Below are 12,146 nucleotides of genomic sequence, written 5' to 3'. Positions count from 1 at the left end.
TTGTTGCCATAGTTGTTAGTTTCAGTAGTGTGCACGACAGTCAGTTTCTGCTTTGGCCAACTTGTCCCTGGCTTGTTTGACAACTACTGCATAGCGTTGTTGAATGTTGAAACAGCCTGTTACCAAGAGCCTAGAGCTTCACCATCAGGACAGGGAATGAATCAGTCTACAGTTGCATACAAATATGTAAGCTAGAAAACCATCTTGAAGAGTCAACTCCTTTAGGAGAATATATGAAACCTCTAACGTTATTTGAAGCCAGTTCCAGACCGTCCTAAGATCTGGAGGGACTGAGAGAGAGAAGCTCTGGGTTAAAGATATCTTACAGGCGGCTGGAAGACTCTCTCTCTCTCTCTTTCTCTCTCTCTTTCTCTCTTTCTCCCCCCTCTCTCTCTTACCATCCCCCTTCTTTCTCTCTCTCCCACTCCCCCCCTCCCTCTGTGTGTCTCAAACCGTCTCTCACGCTTCTCTCTGTCTGTCTCTCTCTCCATCTCTCTCATTATCTCTGTCCAAACTTCTGTCCAAAACCCTTGCTTTTTGACTTTCATCACTGTGGATATGAAGATGGGAGAACAGAAGGATAAGAGGAGAGGAGGATAAGAGGAGAGGAGGATAAGAGGAGAGGAGGATAAGAGGAGAGGAGGATAAGAGGAAAGGAGGATAAGAGGAGAGGAGGATAAGAGGAGAGGAGGATAAGAGGAGAGGAGGATAAGAGGAGAGGAGGATAAGAGGAGAGGAGGATAAGAGGAGAGGAGGATAAAGAGGAGAGGAGGATAAGAGGAGAGGAGGATAAGAGGAGAGGAGGATAGGAGATAAGGAGAGGAGGATAAGAGGAGAGGAGGTAATGAGGAGAGGAGGATAAGAGGAGAGGAGGTAATGAGGAGAGGAGGATAAGAGGAGAGGAGGATAAGAGGAGAGGGAGGATAAGAGGAGAGGAGGATAAGAGGAGAGGAGGTAATGAGGAGAGGAGGGAGAGGAAGAGGGAGAGAGGAGGTAATGAGGAGAGGAGGATAAGAGGAGAGGAGGATAAGAGGAGAGGAGGATAAGAGGAGAGGAGGTAATGAGGAGAGGAGGATAAGAGGAGAGGAGGATAAGAGGAGAGGAGGATAAGAGGAGAGGAGGATAAGAGGAGAGGAGGTAATGAGGAGAGGAGGTAATGAGGAGAGGAGGATAAAGAGGAGAGGAGGATAAGAGGAGAGGAGGATAAGAGGAGAGGAGGATAAGAGGAGAGGAGGTAATGAGGAGAGGAGGATAAAGAGGAGAGGAGGATAAGAGGAAAGGAGGTAATGAGGAGAGGAGGAGAGTAGTCTTAGTAGGACCTTTTTTTCACCCCTTGCTGAAGGGGGACTGAAGTGTGCGTGACACACTATTGGCTCTCTATTGGCTAAAGCAGTCATGAACGTGTGAACTCCTTGACTACAGTTTCCTAGTCAGTATACCGTGGTGCAGAACTCCTTGACTACAGTTTCCTAGTCAGTATACCGTGGTGCAGAACTCCTTCACTACAGTTTCCTAGTCAGTATACCGTGGTGCAGAACTCCTTCACTACAGTTTCCTAGTCAGTATACCGTGGTGCAGAACTCCTTGACTACAGTTTCCTAGTCAGTATACCGTGGTGCAGAACTCCTTCACTACAGTTTCCTAGTCAGTATACCGTGGTGCAGAACTCCTTGACTACAGTTTCCTAGTCAGTATACCGTGGTGCAGAACTCCTTCACTACAGTTTCCTAGTCAGTATACCGTGGTGCAGAACTCCTTGACTACAGTTTCCTAGTCAGTACACCATGGTGCAGAACTCCTTCACTACAGTTTCCTAGTCAGTATACCATGGTGCAGAACTCCTTCACTACAGTTTCCTAGTCAGTATACCGTGGTGCAGAACTCCTTCACTACAGTTTCCTAGTCAGTATACCGTGGTGCAGAACTCCTTGACTACAGTTTCCTAGTCAGTATACCGTGGTGCAGAACTCCTTGACTACAGTTTCCTAGTCAGTACACCGTGGTGCAGAACTCCTTGACTACAGTTTCCTAGTCAGTATACCGTGGTGCAGAACTCCTTGACTACAGTTTCCTAGTCTGTAAACCGTGGTGCAGAACTCCTTGACTACAGTTTCCTAGTCAGTATATCGTGGTGCAGAATCTGAACTAACACTTAATATAAAACTTCCTGGTAACACAAATGGTTTAATAAAAAAATATTAGGAAATGAAATAAAATAAAATGTATTTATATAGACCTCCTTACATCAGCTGATATCTCAAAGTGCTGTACAGAAACCCAGCCTAAAACCCCAAACAGCAAGCAATGCAGGTGTAGAAGCACGGTGGCTAGGAAAAACTCCCTAGAAAGGCCAAAACCTTGGAAGAAACCTAGAGAGGAACCAGGCTATGAGGGGTGGCCAGTCCTCTTCTGGCTGTGCCGGGTGGAGATTATAACAGAACATGGCCAAGATGTTCAAATGTTCATAAATGACCAGCACGGTCAAATAATAATAATCACAGTAGTTGTAGAGGGTGCAGTAAGTCAGCACCTCAGGAGTAAATGTCAGTTGGCTTTTCATAGCCGATCATTAAGAGTATCTCTACCGCTCCTGCTGTCTCTAGAGAGTTGAAAACAGCAGGTTTGGGACAGGTAGCACGGCCGGTGAGCAGGTCAGAATTCCATAGCCGCAGGCAGAACAGTTGAAACTGGAGCAGCAGCACGGCCAGGTGGACTAGAGACAGCAAGGAGTCATCATGCCAGGCAGTCCTGAGGCATGGTCCTAGGGCTCAGGTCCTCCGAAAACAATGGAAAAACATTGACTGCATTACACATTTCAGCGTACAGGATCAGGTCGGCATTCAGCATACAGGATCAGGTCGGCATTCAGCGTACAGGATCAGATCGGCATTCAGCGTACAGGATCAGGTCGGCATTCAGCGTACAGAATCAGGTCGGCATTCAGCGTACAGAATCAGGTCAGCATTCAGCGTACAGGATCAGGTCAGCATTCAGCGTACAGGATCGGATCGGCATTCAGCATACAAAAAATCAGGTCGGCATTCAGCGTACAGGATCAGGTCGGCATTCAGCGTACAGGATCAGGTCGGCATTCAGCGTAGAGGATCAGGTTGGCATTCAGCGTACAGGATCAGGTTGGCATTCAGCGTACAGGATCGGATCGGCATTCAGCGTACAGAATCAGGTCGGCATTCAGCGTACAGGATCAGGTCGGCATTCAGCGTACAGAATCAGGTCGGCATTCAGCGTACAGGATCAGGTTGGCATTCAGCGTACAGGATCAGGTTGGCATTCAGCGTTCAGGATCAGGTCAGCATTCAGCGTACAGGATCGGATCGGCATTCAGCGTACAGGATCAGGTTGGCATTCAGCGTTCAGGATCAGGTCAGCATTCAGCGTACAGGATCGGATCGGCATTCAGCAAGGAAGTAACTTTTAACACTGTTGAAAAACATGAACTTAAAATGTCTATTGCTTTTAGTGTAAAGTGATCCTTTCATTTTTCTACTTCAACAAACGTACAATACATGGTTACATGTTGCTTGTCTTGAATCAGGGAACCGTCTCTCAGCTCGATCGTATGTAGACTGTTAAGGTTTTCTTCCGTCGAAGGAGAGGAGGACCAAAATGCAGTGTGGTTATCTTGATACATCTTTAATAAAGATAATAACGAACAATACAAAAACAATAAACGTAAACGTGAAAAAGCGAAACAACTCTATCTGATGCAAACAAACACAGAGACAGGAACAATCACCCACAAAACACTTTTTTTTTTTTCTTCTTTTGGTTAACCGCCTAGTTACTGAATTACTATTCCAACAAAGTTGGCCAGAAAGAAACTCACAAGCACAGGATAAAGGGGGGGGGGGGTACACTATAAATGGGGTGGTGTTGTCACTGTTCATGACAGGTACACTATAAAGGGGGTGGTGTTGTCACAGTTGTCCATAATAATGTCCGTCATTGTTCTTATACAGCACATAAAGCAACGTCATATTTATACCAGTATATCACGTAGTGGGAACCACACTTCTGGCAAACACAACACGTTGCACAGTGAGAGTCTTCCAACATACAGTCTTCAAATACTGTAGGTGATGAACATCTGAACAATCTCTTGCTAAGAGAGTCTTTTTTTCATTTCCTGATTCCACCATGTTGCATCTATCATACCAAACAGTGAAGTCATCAATAATAACACAAGGTGAACGGCGGCAGCTTCGTAAAGGTGGACTCCGTGGGAGGGGTAGTAAAACCAACTTCCTCGGCTTAGTGCTTTCCCCTCCCTCCGTTTCTACTTTACTGCTGGGTAGTGTGGAGCCTGGTGTGGGCAAAACAGCGCTGTGCTCTCCCTGAAATATTAATCCACCTGACAGATAGGTCTACCTAAACCTGGCGCGAAGGACTCATGGGGCTGCACAGGGGCAGCAGGATGGCAGAGAGAGACTAGAGGTCAGGCATGTCTGGTTCAGCGTGTACACTCCCCTGTGGCAGACAGGCTGGCAAGGCAGACCACACGCACACACACACACACACACACACACACACACACACACACACACACACACACACACACACACACACACACACACACACACACACACACACACACACACACACACACACACACACACACAGATAAACACACACACACACACAGATAAACACACACACACACAGATAAACACACACACAGATAAACACAGACACACACACAGAGATAAACACGCACACACACACAGCATGTAGACTCCCCCGAGACAGACAGATAGGGGTGGGTGGGACTGCCAGAGACGAAGAGGCCAAGCGATGCCCCGGAACCTCAGGGCTGGAACCTAGTCTCTCAGGGAGAATGGCAGAGGCTAGATAGTGGAGAGAGGAGGGGAGGGGTGAAGATGGGTAAGTATGGCTGAGGAGGGTGAGGTTGGATGAGGTGGAGTGGGGTGAGGTGGAGTGGAGTGGAGTGGAATGGAGTGAGGTGAGATGAGGTGAGGTGAGGTGAGGTGGAGTGGGTGAGGTGGAGTGGAGTGAGGTGGAGTGGAGTGATGTGAGGTGGAGTGAGGTGAGGTGGAGTGGAGTGGGGTGGAGTGGAGTGAGATGGGGTGGAGTGATGTGAGGTGGAGTGGAGTGATGTGAGGTGGAGTGATGTGAGGTGGAGTGGAGTGATGTGAGGTGGAGTGAGGTGAGGTGAGGTGGAGTGGAGTGAGGTGGAGTGAGGTGAGGTGGAGTGGAGTGGGGTGAGGTGGAGTGAGGTGAGGTGGGTGGAGTGAGGTGGAGTGGGGTGGAGTGAGGTGAGGTGAGGTGGAGTGGAGTGATGTGAGGTGGAGTGAGGTGAGGTGGAGTGGAGTGAGGTGGAGTGGGGTGGAGTGAGGTGGAGTGGAGTGGAGTGAGGTGGAGTGGAGTGATGTGAGGTGGGGTGGAGTGATGTGAGGTGAGGTGGAGTGGAGTGGAGTGAGGTGAGGTGGAGTGGGGTGGAGTGGAGTGGGGTGAGGTGAGGTGGAGTGGGGTGGAGTGGGGTGAGGTGAGGTGGAGTGGGGTGGAGTGAGGTGAGGTGAGGTGGAGTGGAGTGAGGTGAGGTGGAGTGGGGAGAGGTGGAGCGGAATGGGGTGAGATAGAGTGAGATGAGGTGGAGTGAGATGAGGTGGAGTAGAGTGGAGTGGGGTGAGGTGGAGTGAGGTGGAGTGGAGTGCATGAGGTGAGGTGGAGTGAGGTGGAGTGGAGTGAGGTGAGGTGGAGTGGCGTGAGGTGAGGTGGAGTGGAGTGGAGTGAGGTGGAGTGGAGTAAGGTGAGGTGGAGTGAGGTGAGGTGGAGTGGAGTAAGGTGAGGTGAGGTGGAGTGGAGTGAGGTGGAGTGGAGTGAGGTGAGTTGGAGTGAGGTGGAGTGGAGTGAGGTGAGGTGGAGTGCGTGAGGTGTGGTGGAGTGGAGTGGAGTGGAGTAAGGTGAGGTGAGGTGGAGTGAGGTGAGGTGAAGTGGAGTGGAGTAAGGTGAGATGAGGTGGAGTGGAGTGAGGTGAGGTGAGGTGGAGTGGAGTAAGGTGAGATGGAGTGGAGTGAGGTGAGATGAGGTGGAGGTGAGGTGAGGTGAGGTGAGGTGGGTGGAGTGGAGTGGAGTAAGGTGAGGTGGAGTGAGGTGAGGTGGAGGTGGGTGAGGTGGAGTGGAGTGAGGTGAGTTGGAGTGAGGTGGAGTGGAGTGAGGTGAGGTGGAGTGAAGTGAGGTGGAGTGGAGCGGAGTGAGGTGAGGTGAGGTGAGGTGAGGTGGAGTGGAGTGAGGTCAGGTGAGGTGAGGTGAGGTGAGGTGAGGTGAGGTGAGGTGAGGTGAGGTGAGGTGAGGTGGAGTGGAGTGAGGTCAGGTGAGGTGAGGTGAGGTGGAGTGGAGTGAGGTGAGGTGAGGTGAGGTGGAGTGGAATAAGGTGAGGTGAGGTGAGAAAAAAAAGAAACAGAAACAGAGAAAAAAAGCATGAGCCCATCAGAGAAGTACAGAGAAGCCCACTGCAAGAGGAGAGAATAGAACTAACAATAGCAAAGCGAAAGAAACACAGGAAATGGAGAGAAAGAGGAGGAACGATATTGGGTGAGATAGAGAGAAAACACAAGCACAGTAAACACACGTTTTACAAAGAGAAAGACAGAATGAGGAAAAGTACAAATATATATATTTAAGACAAGCAAAGGCTGATGGGAGAAGAGCTAGCGAGCGAAGCACTGAAAGTGGCAAACCATTCAGCAACAATTTTGTTCAGGGAACTTGTTGTTATTGCATTTGTTTCATCATTCTCAGCCATGACATTGTATAGAAGAGAAATCACATAAAATTGTAATTGTTACATGCAGATGTTATTGCGGGTGAACCGAAATGCTCGTAAACTGCTAACAGAATTAGACACAAAAGGGTTCTGTGGGTTTCAAACTGCCTTTCTTTGATGCAAGTCACAACTTTCTCCATGGCAACCAGACAGAAACACACACACACACACTCCAACGTGCCAGCATGAGGTAAGAGCCTCAGCAACCACATGGGTTGCTGTCAAATACAGGCGGCCGCAATTCCCATCCCTACCAACAGTGGCTTCTGTTCACACACAGACCAACACACACACGCACACACACACACTCACACACACGCACACGCACACGCACACGCACACACACACACACACACACACACACACACACACACACACACACACACACACACACACACACACACACGTCTGTTCCCATCAGAGAGGTCCTCTGAGCAGCCAGACTGGTCATGCTGTGTACCCTAGCTCATGTCAACTCTGCAATATGGTTCCCTGCTTTACACCCACTCCCTCAGGGATACCCAGACACGGGTCAATATGGTTCCCTCCTTTACACCCACTGCCTCAGGGATAGCCAGACACGGGTCAATATGGTTCCCTGCTTTACACCCACTGCCTCAGGGATAGCCAGACACGGGTCAATATGGTTCCCTCCTTTACACCCACTGCCTCAGGGATAGCCAGACACGGGTCAATATGGTTCCCTCCTTTACACCCACTGCCTCAGGGATAGCCAGACACGGGTCAATATGGTTCCCTCCTTTACACCCACTGCCTCAGGGATAGCCAGACACGGGTCAATATGGTTCCCTCCTTTACACCCACTGCCTCAGGGATAGCCAGACACGGGTCAATATGGTTCCCTCCTTTACACCCACTGCCTCAGGGATAGCCAGACACAGGTCAATATGGTCTCCTTTACACCCACTGCCTCAGGGATAGCCAGACACGGGTCAATATTGTCTCCTTTACACCCACTGCCTCAGGGATAGCCAGACACAGGTCAATAGGGATCTACTAATGCTGATACCTAGCCAACACACACACATCAATGGACACACACATACACACACTAATGGACAGGCACGCACACACACACACAGACACGTGCACAAATGCACACGCACTAGACTGGATCCTGGATCAACGGCGAACTAGGAGGACTTCAGTCAGGAAACCTGTTCCAGAATCCATTGAGGGAAGGAGCTGTAGTTAGTGGCAGGCGAGGCGAGAGCTAACAAACACCTCTGTAAGCTGAGATCCTTTGAAGCACAACACAGTGTTGTTGAAAGAGCCAAGGAAGGATGGAGAAGGAGACGGTAGGATGGAGAAGGTAGGATGACATGGAGATGGAGACGGTAGGATGGAGAAGGAGATGGTAGGATGGAGAGGGAGACGGTAGGACGGAGAAGGAGACGGTAGGATGGAGAAGGAGACGGTAGGATGGAGAAGGAGACGGAAGGATGGAGAAGGAGACGGTAGGATGGAGAAGGAGACGGTAGGATGGAGAGGGAGACGGTAGGATGGAGAAGGTAGGATGACATGGAGATGGTAGGATGGAGATGGAGACGGAAGGATGGAGAGGGAGACAGTAGGAAAGAGATGGAGACGGTAAGATGACATGGAGATGGCAGGATGGAGATGGAGAAGGCAGGATGGAGAAGGAGTCGGTAGAATAGAGATGGAAGGATGGAGGGAGAGGCGGTAGGATGGAGAAGGAGACGGTAGGATGGAGATGGTAGGATGACAATTGAGATGGTAGGATGGAGAAGGAGATGGCAGGATGGAGAAGGTAGGATGACATGGAGATGGTAGGATGGAGAAGGAGACGGTAGGATGAGATGGAGACGTAAGGATGGAGATGGTAGGATGGAGAAGGAGACGGTAAGATGACATGGAGATGGTAGGATGGAGAAGGAGACGGTAGGATGGAGAAGGAGACGGTAGGATGGAGAAGGAGACGGAAGGATGGAGAAGGAGACGGTAGGATGGAGAAGGAGACGGTAGGATGGAGAAGGAGACGGTAGGATGGAGAAGGTAGGATGACATGGAGATGGTAGGATGGAGATGGAGACGGAAGGATGGAGAGGGAGACAGTAGGAAAGAGATGGAGACGGTAAGATGACATGGAGATGGCAGGATGGAGATGGAGACGGAAGGATGGAGATTGTGACGGTAGGATGAGATGGAGACGGTAGGATGGAGAAGGAGACGGTAGGATGGAGATGGAGATGGAAGTATGGAGAGGGAGACGGTAGGATGGAGATGGAAATGGTAGGATGACATGGAGATGGTAGGATAGAGAAAGAGATGGTAGGATGGAGATGGAGATGGAGACGGTGGATGGAGATGGAGACGGTAGGATGACATGGAGACGGTAGCATAGAGAAAGAGATGGTAGGATGGAGATGGAGACGGTAGGCTGACATGGAGAAGGTAGGATGGAGATGGAGACTGTAGGATAGAGATGGAGACGGTAGGATGGAGATGGAGACAGTAGGATGGAGAAAGAGACAGTAGGATAGAGATGGAGAAGGTAGGATGGAGATGGAGACAGTAGGATGGAGATGGAGCAGGTAGGATGGAGATGGAGACAGTAGGATGGAGATGGACACAGTAGGATAGAGATGGAGACAGTAGGATGGAGATGGAGACCGTAGGATGGAGATGGAGACAGTAGGATGGAGATGGAGACAGTAGGATAGAGATGGAGACGGTAGGATGGAGATGGAGACGGTAGGATGGAGATGGAGAAGGTAGGATGGAGATGGAGACAGTAGGATGGAGATGGACACAGTAGGATAGAGATGGAGACAGTAGGATGGAGATGGAGACTGTAGGATGGAGATGGAGAAGGTAGGATGGAGATGGAGACAGTAGGATTGAGATGGAGACTGTAGGATGGAGATGGAGACGGTAGGATGGAGATGGAGACGGCAGGATGAGATGGAGATGGTAGGATGAAGAGGGAGATGGTAGGATGGAGAAAGCGACAGTAGGATAGAGATGGAGAAGGGAGGAAGGAGATGGAGACGGTAGGATGGAGAAAGCGCCAGTAGGATAGAGATGGAGAAGGTAGGATGGAGATGGAGACAGTAGGATGGAGATGGAGACTGTAGGATGGAGATGGAAACGGTAAGATGACATGGAGATGGCAGGATGGAGATGGAGATGGCAGGATGGAGAAGGAGTCGGTAGGATGGAGACGGCAGGATGGAGAGGGAGACGGTAGGATGGAGATGGAGACGGAAGGATGGAGAGGGAGACGGTAGGATGGAGAAGGAGACGGTAGAATAGAGATGGAAGGATGGAGGGAGAGACGGTAGGATGGAGATGGAGACGGAAGGATGGAGATTGTGACGGTAGGATGAGATGGAGACGGAAGGATGGAGATGGTAGGATGGAGAAGGAGACGGTAGGATGGAGATGGAGATGGAAGTATGGAGACGGTAGGATGGAGATGGAGACGGTAAAATGACATGGAGATGGGAGGATGGAGGTGGAGATGGTGGGATGGAGAGGGTGACGGTAGATTGGAGAAGGAGACGGTATGATGGAGAGGGAGACAGTAGGATGACATGGAGATGGCAGGGTGGAGAAAGAGACGGTAGGATGGAGAAGATATGGATAGAGATGGAGACGGTAGGATGACATGGAGATGGTAGGATGGAGATGGAGATGGTAGGATGGAGATGGAAATGGTAGGATGACATGGAGATGGTAGGATAGAGAAAGAGATGGTAGGATGGATGGAGATGGAGACGGTGGATGGAGATGGAGACGGTAGGATGACATGGAGACGGTAGGACAGAGAAAGAGATGGTAGGATGGAGATGGAGATGGTAGGCTGACATGGAGAAGGTAGGATGGAGATGGAGACTGTAGGATAGAGATGGAGACGGTAGGATGGAGATGGAGACGGTAGGATGGAGAAAGAGACAGTAGGATAGAGATGGAGAAGGTAGGATGGAGATGGAGACAGTAGGATGGAGATGGAGAAGGTAGGATGGAGATGGAGACAGTAGGATGGAGATGGACACAGTAGGATAGAGATGGAGACAGTAGGATGGAGATGGAGACTGTAGGATGGAGATGGAGACAGTAGGATGGAGATGGAGACAGTAGGATAGAGATGGAGACGGTAGGATGGAGATGGAGACGGTAGGATGGAGATGGAGAAGGTAGGATGGAGATGGAGACAGTAGGATGGAGATGGACACAGTAGGATAGAGATGGAGACAGTAGGATGAGATGGAGACTTTAGGATGGAGATGGAGAAGGTAGGATGGAGATGGAGACAGTAGGATGGAGATGGAGACTGTAGGATGGAGATGGAGACAGTAGGATTGAGATGGAGATGGTAGGATGAAAAGGGAGATGGTAGGATGGGGAAAGCGACAGTAGGATAGAGATGGAGAGGGTAGGATGGAGATGGAGACAGTAGGATGGAGATGGAGACTGTAGGATGGAGATGGAGACGGTAAGATGACATGGAGATGGCAGGATGGAGATGGAGATGGCAGGATGGAGAGGGAGACGGTAGGATGGAGATGGAGATGGAAGGATGGAGGGAGAGACGGTAGGATGGAGATGGAGACGGAAGGATGGAGATTGTGACGGTAGGATGAGATGGAGACGGAATGATGGAGATGGTAGGATGGAGGAGACGGTAGGATGGAGATGGAGATGGAAGTAAGAAGACGGTAGGATGGAGATGGAGACGGTAAGATGACATGGAGATGGCAGGATGGAGATGGAGACGGTGGGATGGAGAGGGTGACGGTAGATTGGAGAAGGAGACGGTATGATGGAGAGGGAGACAGTAGGATGACATGGAGATGGCAGGATGGAGAAAGAGACGGTAGGATGGAGAAGATATGGATAGAGATGGAGACGGTAGGATGACATGGAGATGGTAGGATAGAGATGGAGATGGTAGGATGGAGATGGAAATGGTAGGATGACATGGAGATGGTAGGATAGAGATCGCGAAGGTAGGATGTCGATATAACAGCAACATCCCTCTCCCTCCAACTATGAGAGTCTAACTGACTGTGTTAGAGTCTAACTGACTGTGTGTTAGAGTCTAACTGACTGTGTGTTAAGAGTCTAACTGACTGTGTGGTAGAGTCTGACTGTGTGTTAGAGTCTAACTGACTGTGTGTTAGAGTCTAACTGACTGTGTGGTAGAGTCTAACTGACTGTGTGGTAGAGTCTAACTGACTGTGTGGTAGAGTCTGACTGTGTGTTAGAGTCTAACTGACTGTGTGGTAGAGTCTAACTGACTGTGTGGTAGAGTCTAACTGACTGTGTGGTAGAGTCTAACTGACTGTGTGGTAGA

Source organism: Oncorhynchus nerka, linkage group LG20 (assembly GCF_034236695.1).
Source record: "Oncorhynchus nerka isolate Pitt River linkage group LG20, Oner_Uvic_2.0, whole genome shotgun sequence".
Lineage (NCBI taxonomy): Eukaryota > Metazoa > Chordata > Actinopteri > Salmoniformes > Salmonidae > Oncorhynchus > Oncorhynchus nerka.
Note: the sequence above shows the minus strand (reverse complement) of the source record.